Source organism: Grammomys surdaster, unplaced genomic scaffold (assembly GCF_004785775.1).
Source record: "Grammomys surdaster isolate TR1022 unplaced genomic scaffold, NIH_TR_1.0 142, whole genome shotgun sequence".
In the NCBI taxonomy this organism is placed as follows: domain Eukaryota; kingdom Metazoa; phylum Chordata; class Mammalia; order Rodentia; family Muridae; genus Grammomys; species Grammomys surdaster.
Genome location: NW_021604600.1, coordinates 6421728 through 6441550, shown reverse-complemented (window position 1 = coordinate 6441550; position 19823 = coordinate 6421728). Strand labels below are relative to the sequence as shown.

Genomic DNA, 19823 nt, shown 5'->3' with positions numbered 1-19823 from the left:
GAGAGAGAGAGAGAGAGAGAGAGAGAGAGAGAGAGAGAGAGAGAGAGGAAGGATAGTTGCCATGACAGCAGGAATAAGTCTCAGGGGCACAAGTCTCCTTTCCACTGTGGAATACAGGCTTAGAAGCACAGGATGTTCAATTCCACAGCACACAGCATGGGGTGGGGCACGAATCTCAGGGTGAGAAGTCAGGACCATGTCCTGGGGAGATGGGGTGACCTGCTATGGAGGTGCAGGCTACATTACTAGCCAGGGCTTTGTTTGCAGGGAGTTGACAAAAAGACCGTGAGGGGGGTGTCCTGCAGCCAGCCTTGAGAACAGCCCGAGACTGGAGTTCAAGGCCAGCCTAAACCCCATTGTGAGCGTTATCTCATAGAAATGGGCAAAGAAAACCAAATGATTCTCCAGAGTCAGGCTACAAAGACCACAGAGCGAGGTGCTTGGCCTGCGGGGTCCCTAGAACCCTTTAGTGTTGTTTAGGCCCCTCAAACATTCACATAGACCTCTTACACCCCACAGCCAGCCCACCATGCCCAAGAACCGCAGGCTCCCTATGCTGGCCTAAGAGAACAGTAGGAGGCTCTCGACATCTATAAATAGCCCTGCTTACCCTGTACCTGATCCTGTGCCCAACAATAAAGAAATAGCTAATAAATTATTAAATTAAGCTTGTGGTCCCCATGTGATCAACATCATTAGCTGGTGTTCGGGGGGTAGGAGCAGATCTGAGATCTTAGGAGACCCCAGAAAGAGAAAAAATAACTGCAGAAGGGGGCCCCCACTCCAGAACTGGCCCACCAGGGAAAGTTCACCCTCTTTGTTCCTGTGACAACTACCACTCCCAATATTGGATGCCACGGTGACGGGATGGGAGGTGGGTTGGAGATGCTTCCTCACCTGCTCATTAAGGAGCCAGAGAAGATTCTAGAATGTCTACAGCCCCCACTACCATCTTCCACGCTGGGCAGATGAGGAGCCAAACAGTTGTCCTTATCAGCCTACATCCCCCTGTCACCCAGGTCCCCACGTATACCTTGGGCAGACCCACTTGCTGGATACACTGTCTCCTTCACTTCCCACTCTCCTTCCCCAGCACAGATCTCCTTACCACTGCTGTTCCAGGGCCCTGGGCGAGCCCACTCCCGCATCGGTCTTCCACAGTCCGACCAGCCCTGTCCTTCCCGCTCCCTGAGCTCTTCTATAGTAATTCTCCATGGAAGGTCCCTCAAGATCCACGTCTCCCATCCACAAAGGAGGAGGCAGCCAGACTGGAGTGATATGTTGTCTCACAACGCTCATCTTGGCCAGGTGCTTTCCCATTACAGGGCCTTGGCCCGTGCCAGCCTCACTGCCTGAAATACCAGCCAAGAAGCATACACCTGAGGATGAACACACGTATGATGTCTGCAATGCCTGACTTCTTCAGTATTGTATTTACTTTCCTGTAATGCTAGGGACCCAACCCAGGCCCATAAGCACACACTGGAGGCAAGTGCTCTACCGCTGAGCTACATCCCCACCACAACAGGCAGGGCAAGCCATACCCCACCGTATGACCAGCAAAACAACATGCTCAGGATCCTGGTTCCCGAGCAGAATGGAGCGCTGGTCTCCTAGAAGCAAATGGACACAAAGTGGGAAGCAAGCTTGACTGGCAGAGAACAAGACAGTTCAAGTGTGACAGGGAGAAACTCAAGCTGATTCACATAGAGGCAGGGAAGGTGACGTCCAAAGTCCGCTGTGCCCGCTGGCTATGCGTCTGACTACTCTGCTTCAAAAGCCATGACAAGACCCAGAGAAACTGAAGGAGAGCACTGAGCTGAGAGTGTCTGTGTGGGGGTGGGGCAGAGTCCACATAAACAGAGAGCAGCTGGCGAAGCTAGTGGGCTCACACTGACAGTTGTATTTTGTAGGACTTCGCTTTCAATAGAAAACACACTTTTTAAAAATATGGGCTTACCTGCTATGTCATCCAGGTTGGCCTTGAACTCGGGATCCCCCTGCCTCAGCCTACCGAGTTCTAGGATTACAGGTATATGTGGTGAACTTCTACATCTATCATTGGTGCTGGAGATAGCTCAGTAGTTAAAGTGTTTGCTATGCAAACATGAAGACTAAAGTTTGCATCCTCAGGACCCATGTAAATGCTGGGCAGATGTAGTGACCCACCCATAATCCCAACACAAAGAAAGCAGAGACAGGGTATCTCCAAGTCAAGCTGGCTAGGGAGACTAACACCATTTGTAAACTCTGGGGGATAAGCCTGACTGTGCATACAAGGTGAATGGTGATTGAAGATTTCAGATTTCAGCCATTACACGTGCATGTATTCACACACACACACGCACACGCACACGCACACGCACACGCACACGCACATGCACACACGCTCCTCAAATACATCAGAACATCCAGAAAAACAATCGGAAAACCCTTTTTGAAAGAGCAATAAACTCTACCACTGAGACAGAAGCCACATGTGCCTACCACAATAGCCTGAACGGTCAGAGTTAGAATCCAGCAACAGAGATAACAGAAAATTCCACCCACCTCAAAACACTTTGAAACCACACACCACTTCCAAAAGCTCCTGCAGCAGACACAAGAAATTAGCAACTCTCTAGCAGTGACAGACAGATGGCCAGCACAGACTTAATTAGCCAAAAATATACTGGAAAACAAGAAAGACTGAAAACAACTGTTACCTTAACCAAGACATTTCAGATGGGAAGACACACTGAAGAGAAAGACGGGAAGCTTCCTCAGATCAACCACTGCAAACGTCAAAGGCTCTCACAAACTCTGACCGCAGACAACGTGAGATATGACGCACTCCAGAAGGATACAAGGAGGTGAATGTCTCCCTCGGCTCAAACAGGATGCCAATCAAGTCAAGTCTGAAGCCAGATTGAAATCCAAAGTCACCAAAGGTAGAGGGAATGCCTGAATGACTGTAGCCGAACAGCCTGAACTAGAGGACCCCTGGGCTGTACTGGAGCCATGGTCAGTACCTCCAAGGCGGCTGAACTAAGGCCAGGAACTTGAAGGTCCCCAGAAAGCCAGTCTCAGAGATTATCCCCAAAGTAAGCACACAGTAGGACTTTGCTGTCCCAGAGGCAAGTGGGCAAGAGACTGGGACTCTGTGGTTGGGAGGACACCCAGCCCACGGCCAGGGCCGTGGCTCTCCTCCCACGGTTTCACTTCCTCTTTTGAAAAGGCAGACACCCCTCTGGCTACCCTAGGAAACCTCAGGCCACCCAAGTTCTCCAAAATGGACCTGTAAATGATGCTTCCCAGATCCAACCAAGACAATCTGGGTCTTTTAAATTCTCCTCTTCAGTCAGGGAGCTTGGGCAGAAATTAAGCACATGGGCTTGTGGGTGACTGGTGTCAGAGTGTCACCTGGCAGGTCTCTACACCAGCCTGTTTTCTTCCTTGGGGATAGGAGCTCAACCCAACAAACACTTGGGTCCTTATGTACTTGACCCTCTTTCCCTCCCTTCAGACCTTCCTCACTCTCTGGGACTGTGAGGAAAAGATTCATCTAACAATAATCTGCAAACTGACTGCATGGAGGCCTGGCAGTATTCACAAGATTCCTGGGCAGAGCACAGTCAAGTAAAGAGGTGATCTTAGTGGTCGGTGGTGTGGCTCACCTTGTGACCTAATTTTCATTGTTCATAACCAGTGGTGAAGATGGGAGGTTTGACATGTGACCCTAAATAAGTGACTGGACTTCTCTGTCACTTTATCTGGAAAACTTGACTGTCTTACAGCCCTTGCCTCCCAGGGCGCTCAAACAAAGATAATACAGGTGTCAGGCCCCACCGCAGCCCCCCTGACTTCTACTCCTGCCCCTCCCTGCTCCCTCGGTCCTATCAAATCTCACTGCTTCCCTGCTGAGGGTAAAACACAAGGAGCCTGTTCCCTACCCAGAACCTTTGCATCTGTTCTCTCTGCTTGTGGTCTCAACTCCAAAGCTAACTACTTGGAGTGACCTCCCCCTCAGCCCTGTAAGCTTCCTGGGGACCTTTCCTGCTGTGTCACTCAGGGTTCTGACTCTGGCCTATTGGTTGGCACCCAACACACATGAGTATTACCCTTCATTCTATAATTACTTTTGGGGGCTCGAGGTCCTCAGTCCCAGAGCCCCCCACCTTCCCACAAACCTCATGAAACTGAAGTCCCTTTACTGGGGCCCCTGCTTTAAGCTTCGAAATCTCCAAGAGGCTGTGGGCCCTAGAGGCAGCGTGAGGCAGTGGTGGCAGCACCTGGAACTGCTTGACATCAGCGCTTCTTAGAAAGATTGTGCTTAAGAGACTGCACTTACACCCACAGCACACAGGCTGCAGGAAGCCCTGTGTCACCACCCCAAGAGGCTCCTGCTGACCTTTGTTCCTCCCCTGCCTGTCCTGCCACTGACTGGTGGTGCATGCAAAACTCCAGGCGCTTAGACGCACCATCTCACCTCATTGTACGGGATGCCACTCATGACCCAACAGGGTTGGCACCACCCCTCAGTTAGTTGCAAGGGTGGTCTACAGAATGACCCTGGCTACACTTCGGGTCAGTGGAGCATGGCTGTGAATCTGGTGTGAGAGTTTGTTCCTCTCAGGGAGTCTGAACTGCAAAGATTTTGTCAAACACCTCATCTTTGGCCCGATACAGCACCTGGTACTCCTGGTCCCTCAGATTAAGAAGTGCTAGGGGCAACTTGGAAAAGCAATGCCATCCTTAATGGGAGGAGACATCAAATGCCTTGCTCTCCCATAAGCAATGGTTTAGAAAAGCCCTTTCATGAACATTCTCATCCCAGATACCTCTGACAAACGGGAGGTGTGGGGATGTGGAGTGATTTTCTTGAGATCACACAGATCTGAACCTGGACCCCCGTCTTCAGTTCTACCCTCACTCCCTGTCTCAGGCTCTGAGATCCAGATCAATGGACTCTGATCCACGCTGGGTGTTCAAACCCGGGTCACTCACTGTGAGTCTGAGTTCACCCAGGCAAGCCTCACGAAGATGGAAATCCAGCCAGACACAGCTAGGCTGATCTCGGAGGCTCAACCTGAGGAATGCTCAACAGGGTCCAGTCACAGCAGACACGCTCACAGTGCAGCCCCTGCCTTTGTCACTCTCTGATGAAGGACCCCCAGCAAGGTCACTGCACATAGACCTGGTTGTCAGTATTCTCATTTTTCCAAATGAATCCTTGGGGGTAACAATAAAGATTTGTTCACTTAACAATCCTTCGTGCCTGATGATCCTAAGTGTAGTTTTGAATAGGGCACACATGACAGCATGGACTCTCACCACAAGGCTCGAGTGTTCGCAGAACTTCACGACAGAGACCAAGCTTAGAACACTCAAGGAATGAATCAAGCCTTTGCTGGGTCAGGAGCTCTGGCTTCCAACCTTCAAGCCTCACTTGCCATGTGGACCTCCTGTGCCATGGGGACCATGACAAACTTCTTTCTATACATGCCAAGTGTGAATGTATACCCCAGCTAGGTCCCAGCCCCAGGCCCCAAAGGTAGAAAAGTAAGATGTGGCGTGGATGGGCCCAAGCACTCTTCTTTCATCCCCAAGTGTAGCAGTAGTCATGATGCCTGCCTCAGGGACAGCCTTCCTGGCCACCTGGCCTTCCTCAGTCTGGGATGGCCATTGTAGAAGACCTCAGCACAGCCCAGATACTGCAAACTCTCAGATGGTCACAACCTTGTCCAATTACCAGTTTGTGGTCATTTGGACAACTCACTTGGGTTTCCCCATCCCTACCCTGAAGATCCAGGAACAGGAGGGCCAAGACTAGGAATCCGTCCTGTGACTTCCCTGAGCCCCACAGCAGGGAACCCAGGGGCTCCTGCAGCGCTGTCTACCTTTCTACATATCTAGCTCCTCTATGTCAGCTAGGTGACACACTGAGTGGTTCCACCTTCTAGCCTTTGCCCATGCTGTACCCACAGTTCAGCATGCCTTCTCTTGTCTCTGATTCTCGACCTGCCAAAGTGCTCTCCCACACCCCAAACTGACTCAGGAGTTACACTGCCCTCGGAAGAGGTGTCTTGCTTGCCCATTATACCCCCTGTCTTTCGTGTTTGTCCCTCAGTCAGAGATCTGGAGAACAAACACATGACATAGTGGTCACCTCCCATCTCTGCCTCAGTGTTCCTGTAAGCGGTCCTGACTCCTCTGGCTGATTCCTAGAGGCCTTACCAGGACTGTGGAATCTCATTACTCTCTTCTGGCCAAACATATCCTCAAGTCTCAGTTTCCCCCATAAGACTTTAGGATGGGACAAATGTCCCCGCAAATGCCCCTAGACTCTGAAAAAACCACCTGTAAGGGGGAAGGCCACAATGAGCCTCACACCTCCCAAAGGGCTGGAGAAGGGCAGGGCCCAGGAGTGCTGGTTTGGGGATAGACGTTATCACATTCTAGCTGGCTTATACAACGTCCAGTTTGCCACAATAAATACTCAGGTTCCTGGGTTACTGAACCGGAACCTGGGAGGAGCCTGGTAGTCTCAGCTTCTAGAAGATCCCTGGAGCGTCTTTGTGGGGACCGGACCGCCAAGGCTGCCTGAGTTCTAGCGCGTGAGCTGTCCAATTGCTTGACCCGCACCCGACGGCTGCCGACCCTGGCGGAGAGAGGAGCCCAGCAAGCCCCACGCCCACCCGAGGATCCGCGGGCTCTGATTCCAGCCCAGATCGGTTCTGTAGCCACCACTGGCCGGTCCCCAACCTTCCCCACTGCCCGTTCCTACCTGCGCGTTCAGGCTCCACGCGCCGCGCGGGGCTTTCCTGCGCGAAGGACCTCGCCCGGCTTCCTACGCCGGCTGGTGCCCCTCATTTACATGAGACGCCCCGCCCCGTGCAGGGTCATTTACATGCCCCGCCCCCCGCCAGCTCATTTTCACCCAAGGTCCTCCCGGACTTGCTCGATCGCCGGCTTATTTACATGCCCCACCCCAGCGTTCGCAGCCCTCCAGGGCTCAGGCTTGTGAGTCCCAAGACTTCAGGACTCGAATCTTTGCCCTTTTCCTACAGACCAGGTTGGCTTGTGATTGCGGCTGTTGCTCATTTTTCCAATGTTTACTTAGCGCCTGTGCCAGAGAAATTAGAAAGCAAAACAGCCCATCAATTAAGGGCGAGTGCCTCCTGCCAGGTCCAGGCACTCCATGCTGCTGATACCAAGAGGGAGTCTTGTGCAACCATACCTTTTCGGATGAAGTGACTGAGGCACGGATCTGTTAAGAAACTTGCTTAAGGGTTGATGAGATGACCTGCAAGCCTGAGAGGTCTAAGGTCTATCCCTAGAAACAGAAAAGTGAAAAGACAGAACTGACATCACAAAATTGTCCTCTTGTCCATAACCGTGCAACTGTGATCCAGCTTTGCTAGCTAAGCCATCCCATGGGCTTGCCATTCTGTTTTGGGGATTATGGTTTGGTTTGACTTAGTTTTTTGCTTTTTGAGACAGGATCTTGGTATACAGCTTTGGCTGTCAGATTGTAGCACAGCTTGAACTTGAACTCACAGCAATCCTATCTCAGCCTCCCAAGTAGGATTGCAGGTATGAGCCACCACAGCTTGCTGTCTTCTGAGTCTGCAAGGCATCTTTTGATCCCTCCTGGCTGGCCACTTGTCTGCATGTTAACTCTGCTTTATAGTGACTGGATTACATGACCTTTGCCCAGGGAAGAGGGGATATGTGACTGAAAACGGCTGGCTTGTGATGGCGCTGGAACCAGCCCTGCTTGGCTCAGGTGCTCAGAGAAGCTCAGCAGAACTAGGCCGAGAAAGCAGCTGGGCCGGAGCCTGCGTGCCTGGTTGTGAAATCAGAATCTAGACAGTGCTGACAGACCGGAAGGCCAGCAGGAAGGCCAGCACACATGTGGTCAGGGAAGGCATTTGGAAATTGTCAGGGGTACAATGATGGGAATTCTCAGCACTCCTCTTGCAAAAAACCTTTCTATGAATCTAAGCTGATGTCAGAACAGAACCAAGGAAGCTGACCAAGAAGACAAACTATAGCAGGAAGCTTATCTTCCCTTCGCAGTCCCAGCCTTCCTGAGTGACCACTCTGTCTGGCCCAAAAGTGTGCTGGGAGCCCCAGATAACCCAGGCTCCTCTTCCAGTTCAAGGGCTTCCCAAGCTTGCCTCATTATGAGGTCAGAGCACATTCCAGCACAGAAGATAGAGCTGCCTTTGAGCTTACCTCAGTTTTTAACAGAGGTAGTGTGATAGAATAATTAGACAGTGCTGGGGAGAGAGCTCTGTTTGATCCCCTCAGGAGATCTGAGTTTGAACCCCAGTCCCCGTGTTAAAAAGCTGAGAGTGGAGCTTGAAAGAGTACACCGTAGATAAGAGCCCTTGTTGCACCAACATGGAGCCCCAGCGTCTGAGTAAGAAGCTGGGTTTGCCTGTAATCCTGCACTGTGGGAAAAGGACACAGGAGGATTTCAGAGGCTTTCCAGCTGCCAGCCTAAGCCTAAGTTCAGTGAGATATTCTTTCCCGGGGAATAAGGTGGAGAGTGGTCCAGCAGGACACCCAGTGCATACACAGACATGCTCATATACCATACACACATACATACCACACACAAGCCAGGCATAGTGGCATACACTTGTAATCCCAGTAGTGAGTGAGGTGGCAGAGATCTCTGGGGCCTGCCAGCTAGCCAACCCAGACTAACCAGTGAGGCCTAGGTCCCTAGCTTAACAACCAAGAAGAGGGAGGGGAAGTAGTTCAGTCGGTAGAGTTCCTGACTAGCATGTGTGAGACCCAGAGCCCTGTCTCCAGCGCTTCATGATCTCAGTGCGATTGTACATGCACGTAACCCCGGTACAGGATGGGAGATGGAGGGAGCATGGAGGCAGATGAAGTTCAAGGTCATCCACTGCAAGTTCCAAGTCTGTATGTATTACTTGAGACCCTGTCTCAAAATCAAACTCAAACAACAGGGTAAGGGCTGGGACTAGAGTATGGCCTAGAGCACTTCACATGTGAAGTGTCCTCCATTGGTTCGTGTGCTGCAGCTTGGTCACCAACCCTTGGGCACAGTCATTGACAGGTGACCAGATCCCAAGGCCTAGTCCCTAGACTGGCCCACCAGTAGCTTCATTGTCTGATGGCACCATTGGGAGGTGGTGGACTCTAGGAGGAAATGAATCACCAGGGTTATGCCTTGGAAGAATAGATTTCTCACTGGCTCCTTTTCTTTTTCTTTCTGCTTCCTGCCTGCCTCGAGGCAAGCAGCTTTCCTCCACCTTGCCCTCTCACCATAGTATGGGAACTGAGCCTGAATCTCACTAGCTCAGCTAGACAGGCCCAAAGGCAAGGCAGCAGGCCAAACTTGGATAGAAACATCTGGAACCATGAACTGAAACCTTTGCTTAAGTTACATCAGGACTTTGACCACAGTGATGATGACAACTGTCTGACTCACATATAGATGCCACACACTGTCTCCCAAAGTTATCAACATCAGCATTCTGCATAGAGTAGGGCATTTCGTAACATCAGTGTGTTACCATCAGTGTCCAGACTCGACACTAATGTTTGGTCTTCTCTTGTATCGTGTTAGTTTAATTTTTTTTAACCTTTATTTTATTTGTTAATGTTGGAGGGAGAGGCGTGTGTGTGGCATGCATGTGAAGGTCAGAGAATTACTTTGTGAAGTTGGTTCACTCTATACAGGCCCATATATCATGCATGTATAAAAACCCAGACACAAGACTGGTAAGATGATTCATCTGGGAAAAAAAAAACACTTATTGCCAAGCTTGATGACCTGGATTCGATCCCTGGCACCAGGAAAAGGAGAGAACCAACTCCTTTAGATGTCCTCTGGTCACACATGTGCTGTGGTAGGCCCCCTTCCCCTGGAAGTAAATGAATAAATAGACATAATAAGATGTATTATCTGATAACATTTGCGTGCACATTCTCCAATAGCCTTTCTGAGTGTCTCTCTCCTCAGAACCCTTTCTTTGTTACCGCCAGGCTCCCCTCCTACTTTGATGTCTCTTTCTGTGGCACGTTGAGTTTAACAAAGGTTCTTACCTGAGCATGGATGGGAAGTTATTTACCAGAACATGGACAGCTAACCAGTGGCTATATCACTAGACAAAATAATCCTCTCTTCTGGTAGCCTTTAACCACTGATGGCTCCTCAGATCTCCCAGGCCTCTGCTCTCCTCTGCTGTGGAATGAATGAAGGGTCCATCCTGTGACAGTCAACCATGGCTGCTGTAACTTCATGAGTGCAGTGGCCATGTCCTGTCCAGAAGACAGCATTTCACGGCGCTCCTCCCACAACCTCCTGCTCTTATGGTCCTCCTGCCCCTCTTCCACAGTGATCTGCAGGCTTGGGAGTGGGGACAGAGATGACCTGCTTAGGGCTGAGCACTCAACAGTCATTTACGCTCACACTTGGACCAGCTATGAATCTGTGTTAGCTGCTTCCTGCTGCAAGAAGAAGCTTCTCTGACCTAGGCTGAGAGCAACCCTGGGATGTGGCTACGAACATTTATTTATTTATTTAGCAGTTAGACAACACATCTGTTTGATTATGTTTCATCTGCTCTGACATTTGCTGCTGTTGAGTTTTGGATTTTAGCCACTCTCTATGCTCTTTCTTTTTAAATTGCTGTTGGTGTAACTTATTTGCAGCCTGCAGTAGCTCCTCCCCCGACTTAACTCTTTGAGACAAGGTCTTGCTATGCTGTTCTTGTATCTTGCATCTCTGCCTCAAACAGCCATCACTTCTTGGAGTTTGTTGTTGTTGTTGTTGAGGTTTTAAAATTTTTTTTTATAAAAAGATTTATTTATTTTTATGTGTTTAAATGCTTTGCTTGTATGTACAAAAGTATGTCTACCACATGGGTGCAGTGCCCATGAAGGCCAGAAGAGGGCGTCAGAGCCCTTGGTGCTAGAGTCAGAGCTGGTTGTGAGCCATCATATGGGTGCTGGGAATTGAACCCAGGCTCTCTGGAAGAGCAGCCAGTACTCTTAACCCCTAAGACATTTCTCAAGCCCCCAGATTTTCAAAAATATAAATATTTCTTTCTTTCTTCTCAAGCTCTCTCTTCTCTCCTTTGTTTCTTTTTGTTTTGTTTTTGTTGTTGTTTGCTTGCTTTAAACAGGGTCTTCCGGGTGGTCAGAAATTCTTGATCTAGAACAGGCTGGCCTCATACTCACAGAGATCTGCCCACCTTTCCTCGGTGTCTGGGATTAAAGCCCTGTGCTGCCACCATCACACCTGGGCATCCTTTGTAGTGTTGCATTAGGTGGGATTTCCAGTGTGACACTGAGGTGGGAGAGGGAGCTCTAATGCTTTGTTTCTAATCTGGGTGTGGAGGGGCAGCTAGCATCTCACTAGTAAGTGACACGCTGGCTGTGGGGCTTCTGCAGGTGTTCTCTGGCAAATTGAAGAAAGTTCACTCTATTCCAGTCATCGTCTTGTGGCCGTGGTGGCGGCAGTGCCTCCTCCTCCTCCTTCTCCCCCCCCCCCCCAATTCCTAGGTTTCTGAGAGATTTTATTTACCTTTTTTTTCTTATCACGAACATTGGAGTTTTGTAAAATTGTCTTTCTGACTCAGTGGGCACGGTAAGATATTTTCTTCATCAGTCTGTGGATGTGACAAATTGAGTTAATTCACTTCCAACTGTGGAGTCAGCTGGGATAAATCCTGCCTGATGGCAACTTATATTTCATTCCATTCATAATTTGATCTTACTTGATCATTTTTGCTGAGGGCTTTTGCCTCTGGTCATGAAACATCCTGATCTGCAGTGTTTGTTTCTTGTAATGTTATTTTGAGTTCACTTACAACAACACCAGCCACACAGAATCACCTAGAAAGAACTCTTACTGCTCCTATTTTCTGGAAAGTGCCAGAGAAAACCGGCATCATTTTCCCTTAACTGTTCATTAGAATCTGCCATTGCAACATCTGTAAACATCTGTACCTTTAACAACTTTTACAGTCATGTTTGTCTTGTGTATGCATTTTGGGAATGAGTCCTCCCCTCTGTCTCCTCCCAGGGACTGAAGTCAAGTCGTCAGGCTGGGAAGCAAGCACCTTTACCCATTGAGTCATCTACTCACATGTACCTCTTTTGAAGAAGGGCAGCAGCAGCCAGTGTTCATGCTTAGCACCTCATTTTTTCAGACAGTAAGCCACAAGGCAAAGGATATTCGGATTCTGGAAGAGGCGATTTATGTCTGCCTCTTGCTGGGCCTCTTCCTGGTCCTGCTGCTCATGACACAGGATTTGCTTCAGGGTATAGAAGTGTCTATCATGTAAGCCCTCCACTAAGTCCACATAGTTGACCACACCCTTCCCCACAACATGGATGAAGAGGTAATGCTTATTGCCAATGGTCGTTCCCTAGGAGGAGACATAGAGTAAGTGGTTCACAGTGTCTCAGTCATCCTTCTAAAGGATGGTCTTTATTCCAAGGCTTCTTCCAGGCAATGAGCTGGGAGCCCAGTGGATCATGCTAACTTGGGCCTGATCTGAGAAAAGTACTGTTTCAAAGATTTTTATCCATTTTATTTTCTACCAAATTTGAGGCAAGAGAGCCGGAGAGATGGCTCAGAGGTTAAGAACACTGGCTACTCTTTCAGAGAACCCACATTTGAGTCCCAGAACCCACAAGGCAGCTCACATCCACCTGTAACTCCAGTTCTGGGGATCCATATGGAATTTCAAGGACAGTGCATGCACATAATACATAAATAACACCTGCAGACAAGAACACCTATGGACATACCATAGATATTTTAAGTTTTTGAAATGGTGGTGAATTGCTCATAATATTCCTTTATTATTCCCTTCCTGCCCATAGAATTAGTGGTAGTGAGTCCATTTTCCTTTCTGATGTTATTATTTTTTAGATGTATGTCATGTGTATGAGTGTTTGCCTGCATGTGTGTCTAGGCACTATGTGCGTACAGTGCCTAAGAAGACCAGAAAAGAGCATTATTAGATCCCCCAGAACTGGAGTGACAGGTTAGGAGCTACCATGTGGATGCTGAGACTTAAACCTGGGTCCTCTGCAAGAGCATCCAGTGTTCTAAATCACCGAGCTGTCTCTCCAGCCTCCCTCCTCCACATAGTAAACTCTCATCTTTCCTTCTCTTAACTAGTCTACACATTTCCCAAATTCATTGATCTTTTCAAAGAAATACCTTCCATTCCAAAATTTTATTCCCAGCTTTTTGATTTTCCGTTTCTAATTTCATTGCTAGGTGCTCTGTTTCTATTACTTCTTTTCGTCTCTGTGTTAGGGGTATCTACTGATTTTCTTTTTCTGGCTCCCAAAGGAAACTTCAGACATTCATTTAGAACTTTCTTCTGAATATGTCCATTAATTACTATATGTTTTCTTTGAGCACTGCATTTGCTGGGTCTCATAAGTTTGGTATACTCTATTTAAATTTTCATTTATTAAAAAAAATGTGTGCGTCTGGGTCTGGGTGTATATATCTGTGTGTGTGTGTGTATGTGTGTGTGTATGTGTGTGTTTGTATGTGTGTTTGCACATATGTCTTCTCTCAACTGTGTGTATAGGTTGTTGGGATGTTCTCAATCACTCTCCACTTTAATTTTGAGAGAGGATTTTAGGCTGAACCTCAAGCTCACTGTTTCATTGGACTGGTTGGCCAGGAAGCCCCTGGGATCCACCTGTCCCTGTTTCCCCAATGCTGGGGTTAGAGGAGCCAACTTTTACATGGGTGTTGGGGAGGCAAGCTCAGGTTCTCACTTTACCCACTAAGATACTTTCCCAGCCTGAAAAATAATCACGACAGCACAGTGCATACACATGCAAATCCTAGGATTTGGGTGGCTGAGGCAAGAAAATCATGGGTCTATGACCAGCTTTTCATGTATAGTAAATTCTCCTCCATAGAAGGTTTTAAGATTATCTTCTGATTTCTCCTCCACCCCATGAGTTACTTAAAAATATCATCTTTAACAGGGCATGGTAGCACATACCTTTAATTACAGCACTCTGGAGGCAGAGGTAGGCATATCTCTGAGTTTGAAGGTAGCCTGGTTTACAGAGTGAGTTCCAGGGCTACATAGAGAACCCTGTGTTGAAAAACCAAAAATAAATACCGTCTTTAATTTCCAAATAGTTTGGATTTTTCAGCTATCTTTCTGCAGCTGGCTTCTTGTTTAATATTATCATGTCCTAGAAATACCCTTCAAATGACTTTCAATCTTGTGAATGTATTGGTTTGTTTCATGGCATGGACTGCTATCTGTCCTGGTGAATGTTTTCTGGGTGTTGACTGAAGCGCTCTTTACATTTATAAGACCACTGGATGTGGGTGATTGTGGTGGTTTGAATACGCCTGGCCCAGGAAGTGGCACTATTAGGAGGTGTGGCCTTGTTGAAGTGGGTGTGGCTTTGTTGGAGGAAGTGTGTCATTGTGAGGATGGGCTTTGAGACCCTCCTCTTAGCCACATGGGAGCCAGTCTTCTCCTGCCTGCCTTTGGATCAAGATGTAGAATTTTCCTCCAGCCCCATGGATGATGCCATGCCCCTGCCTGGATGATTATGGACTGAATCTCTGATCCTGTAAGCCTGCCCCAATGAAATGTTGTTTTTTATAAGAGTTGCCGTGGTCATGGTGTCTGTTCACAGCAGGAAAACCCTAAAGCTGTGATTGACAGTACTGGTGAATACAATATGTTACAGTGTAATACATCTGTGCTGATTTTCTTCCTGCTGTACTGTCTGTCACTGTTGGAGGTGTCAGCCTCTAACACCCAATGAATCATTGAAGATTTCTCATTCTCCTTAAACTCCCCTGGTTTGTGCCTCTCACATGTTGACTCTGTTAGAGGGGGTACATACACTAACTCGATTGCATATACATCTATTATTGTTGTAAGTTAGGTTTTGTTTTAGTTGCTTCCGAGTCAGGATCTCACACTGGGCTGGTGCTTCCTGTTGTTGTAATTATTTAAAATCGTCCACCGGTCAAGCCGACTATCTAAGCTGCAGTGGCTCTGCCTAGCCTAGCCTAGCCTAGCTTAGCCACCATGTTCTGTGGCCAGAGGCCACATGCTCGCAGCAGCTAGAAATGACCAGCCAGAAACACCAGCCCTTCCACCCAGAGACACCAGAGATCTTCCACGATGTCTCCGCAAGGCTGGACATTGCCCAGACCATTCCGCCATCCATGCGGGCCCAGTAAGAGAATGAGACTCTAATGCTTAAAGATTAATCAAAGGCTTTATATGTTTGGTAATGATTAATAACAAGACGTACATACAAAGGAGAGTTGTTTCCCAATTAGCTAACCTAAATAAAAGTTATTATCCACGACTGCTCCCCATACCTGCATGGCTCTCCGTTGCTCCTACATCTCTGCCTCTCTCACTCCTCCTCTTCCTTTTCCTCTTCCTCTCCTAACTCCTCCCACCTTAGCTCCTCCTACAGCTTCCTATGTACTTTATACTGGGCTTGAATCATGGCAATCCTCCTGCTTTAGCTTTTCAACTGGTGAGATTGTAGACATGAACACTATGACATTTTTTCAATGGTCATTTTAAATGTGACTACTGTAAATAAGCCAGCTAAAAAAGATTGTCACCGTGGAATTTTTTTAATGCAAGTAAGTACAAGGATTTTCATTTATATTTTTGTATAGAATTGACTCATTATTATTATGTTTCCTTAATATATGTACTTATATTCTTTTTAAATCTGTATTAATATTCCTATCTGAGGTCTATTTTATTAGAAATAAGTGTAGGTTCTCCTGGTTTCTTTTAAATTTGTTCTTATATTTATTTTTCTATAAACAATCTCTACTTGGGTTGTTGGTTTGTTTGTTTGTTTGTTTGAGATAGGATTTTACTGTGTAGTCCTGATTGGTGTAGAACTCACTATGTAAACCAGACTGGCCTCAAACTCACGAAGATCCTCCTGCCTTTGCCTCCTTAAATGCTGGGATTCAAGGTGCACACCACCACTTCCAACCCAACAACAACAACAACAACAACAAATTAATGTGTATGTAATTGAGTTAGTTATAGCCATTGAGCAAGTAAATGCCACAGTGAATGGTTGATATAGTCCATTCAGGAAGTGACATCTAGAGTAGCTGGGGCCGTCTCAACCATCCAGAAAGAAAATGCGTGTGAACTGGGCTGATAGTGGTGTAACTAGGCATAGAGAAATCATGTTAATAGGGACTCCTGGTGTAACTAGGCTTGTATACTCTTCCAAAGCTGTCTGCTGATGCCACTGTGCTAATACCAACTGTTCATAAAGTGACTGCTGGCATCACAGGGCTAGCTAGTATCAATCAAAAAGGTGACCATTTTATATAGTATTATAACCTAGATAACACTAACGGTTGGTGTAACTGGGCTGTGATTACCTTCCACACAAGAGCCTGTGGGCACATTTCTCACTTGAACTATAAAAGAGGTGGCTTCCAAGTCCCCTTTGTGCTGGAAGACCTATCTCCAAGGTTTGTTGTTTTAAAAGGGGTCTGCCTCATGGAGATCAGGCTGGGCAGGAGATCACTATGTAACTGAGGTCATTTATACTGGTTGTCTCTATGTCTGTGAAAGGATCTCTTGACTAGGTACAGACGTATCAGTCCTCACTGTGGACACCATTCTTCGGCATGAAGTTCTGAAAACAAAAAAAGCAGAAAATAAGGTGACAACCAGCTCTCTGCTTCCTGACTGTGGACTAGCTCCCTCCAGCTCCTACTGCTGTGCACTGTACCCAGGACCTTTTTATTGTTACATTTTTGTTTGTTTGTTTGCTGTTTTGTTGTCTAGTATACATGCATGCATGTGTATGTACCACAGCACTTGTGTGAAGGTCAGAGAACAACTTTCAACAGAGGGTTCTCTCTTTCTACCATGTGAGTCTTAGGGATCGAACTCAGATTTCAGGTTTGATGGCAAATGCCTTTACGTGGTGAGCCACCTGGTGGGCACAAGTCCCCTGGAACTTGGAGTGAAAACAAATTGTTCCTTTCTTAAGTTGATTGTCAGATATTTTGTGGCAGCATCAAGAAAAGCAACTGACCAGGCAGTGGTGGCACATGCCTTTAACTCCAGAACTCAGGAGGCAGAGGCAGGTGGATCTCTAAATTCAAGGCCAGCCTAATCTACAGAGTGAGTTCCATGACAGTCAGGGATACACAGAGAAACCCTGTCTTAAATGTGCCCCACACCCATCCTCCTCCCCCAAAGAAAAGAGAAGAGAAAGAAGAGAAGAGAAGAGAAGAGAAGAGAAGAGAAGAGAAGAGAAGAGAAGAGAAGAGAAGAGAAGAGAAGAGTAACTAATACAGTGGACAATGATGACCTTCCTTCTGGCCCTTCTGTTCCAGCCGCTGAGTGCTGGGATTACAGCCATGTAGTACCACCTCGAGTTTATGGAGCACTAGGAATCAAATCCAGGGTTTTGTGCATATTAGACAAGCACTCCACCCACTGATCTGCATGCCTCACTTTCAGAAGGAGATGCTTAGAGCACATTCACTATCCACCTCATTCTCCCTCTAATCTAATGCTTTCCTGTCCATTCATGCGTCCAGCTGTCAGTGAGAGCCACGGTCCACACATTTCACTGTTAAAACATTTCCCATCTTTCATGGCTTCTCTCATAAAGAGTCTAATTTCCTCCCTTCTTCACCATGGCTAGACTCATTGACCCTCTTCAATGGATAGAATATGCTAGAAATGACGCTGTGCCTTCTAAACCTGAGCTGAACATAAGAATTAGCTTCTTGCCGGGCGGTGGTGGCGCACGCCTTTAATCCCAGCACTTGGGAGGCAGAGGCAGGTGGATTTCTGAGTTCGAGGCCAGCCTGGTCTACAGAGTGAGTTCCAGGACAGCCAGGGCTACACAGAGAAACCCTGTCTCGAAAAACCAAAAAAAAAAAAAAAAAGAATTAGCTTCTTCAGCATTCCCTCCCCCAATACACACACACACACACACACACACGATTTGTGGCTGCCCCTTACTCTATAGTCAGGTCTGGTCTTGGATTTGAAGACCTCCTGCCTCTTCTTCCTCTGAGTTCCAGGTTGTGTCACCATGCCCAGCTCTCCTTATGTCTTGAGATCCTTGAGTGACATGTGAGCAATCAGTCTACCCTAGAGCCACGACACTGGGAGGAGCACATTGGAGAGCCCATGTACAGTAGGGACTGAAGTATGGGACTGCCCAGATAGTGCTGAGACTTGGGAAAGTCTTCAAATGTTTCCCACTGCCTGCCCTGAGTCATCCCTGCTGACACCAAGTGAAATGGAGATAACTGAGCCCACTGAAGTCCGACCTAGCTGCTGAACCATCCACAAAATGAATGTGGATGTTGTTTTAACCTGTTACATAGAAGAGAAGAAACAGCTGTCCCAGCTGAGCCCTGCCAGACAGAGCAGCTCCACATGGAATAAATGATAAATACAGTCCTTCTGGGGATGCAGCCAGGTCTGCAGCCCACACCTTCACTCGGACTTTTGGGTTTTTTCCGTAGGCCACTTGGTTGGATTTTCCGTCTTCACTATCACGGAGCTGAGATGGGTTGGTCCCCAGAAAAGGATGTATGGAGACCCTAAAGCTGAGTTGTGAGCAGGGCAGTTTCACACTGTTTTGCTCTCTTTTGCTCACCTTCTGTTTTGCTATCTTTTGAGAGGTTTTCTGAAAAGGGAAATACATGGCAGGTCTCCCACATGGAGGGGCTGCCCGGCTTCAGGCTGTTCTTGGTCCCAGAACCTGTAACCAGCATCCATGTGAATCATTTTTGATGTGTCCTTCACTGTCCCTTTCTTAGTGGCATCCGTGTCTTCAATCTGTTCTCTCACACTGTGTCTTCCTCTTCTCCTTGTCTTGGATATGGACATTCTTCTCAGGAATGTTCCAGCATGTTCTCAGTCCTGTCACTCTCAGTTCTTGGAACCTTCTTACATGTCCACCATCATATACTCAAACTGTTCACTGGAACTCAGTTACTCTCCTCCAAGCCTGTGGATTGCCATGGGGCCCAGTGTCCACATTCTTCTGGCCAGAATGGGCAATACAGAGTTCAGTCTCCCACACCCCTCCCCCACGGTGTTCCGGAACCACGGGGTCACACTTCCTCTTTGGGATTTCTCTCTAGAGGCCCCACTTCTGGCTTCCTTGCCTGGAAGGCAGTATGCAGGCTGCTCTGTTTCTTGATTATTGGTTTGATCAGATCAAGAGCTGCCTGTCAAGTTAGGAAAGCACATGTCTGGGCATGTCTGTGAGGCATTTCCACAAAGGACTAACTAAAGGGACACCTGCCCTGCCTGTGGGCTGCAAGGTTACTACTCTCTTTGCTTCCCGACTGCTGTCATGAGAACCACTCTGCTTCAGTGTACCCCATCCCCCACTGTGATGAACTGAGCTCTCTTAGACAGCAAGCCAAAATGGATTATTCTTCTTTTTCTCTTTATACAGTCCAGGCTCCTAGCCCAGGGAACGGTGCCACAGCTTGAGAGCTGTTTCTCTTGGATGTGTCTCATAGGGTTAGGAAAAACTAACTCGCAGAATGAAATAAGCCAGTGTCATTTGAGTTGGTTCATCTGTGTCCCCAATAAGGGCCATTACCAGCTTCCTACTGAAAACATGTGTTATTCTCTGCCTGAACCACAGGAACCTGTTCAACTTGAACCAAGGCAGGCCACAATGGCCATGGAAGGAAATGACAGATGAGAACCTCAGGGGTGTGTGTGTGTTGGGGGAGGGGATGCTGAACACACTCTCTCTCTCTCTCTCTCTCTCTCTCTCTCTCTCTCTCTCTCTCTCTC

At 47.7% G+C, this 19823-nt stretch overlaps 1 protein-coding gene across 2 annotated transcripts in view; it reads right to left on the bottom strand.

Annotated features, from left to right (window-relative positions):
* Positions 1–6823, bottom strand: part of Il4r (interleukin 4 receptor) — a 26752-nt gene extending 19929 nt beyond the window's left edge. The window contains exon 1 of one of the 2 annotated variants that reach the window (XM_028764153.1): positions 6767–6823. The gene's annotated coding sequence lies outside the window, so the exon portion shown is untranslated. Of the gene's footprint in view, positions 1–2705; positions 2870–6766 lie in introns of those variants that run through there. The other variant, XM_028764154.1, reaches the window with a different exon arrangement.
* Positions 6824–19823: the final 13000 nt, after the last annotated feature.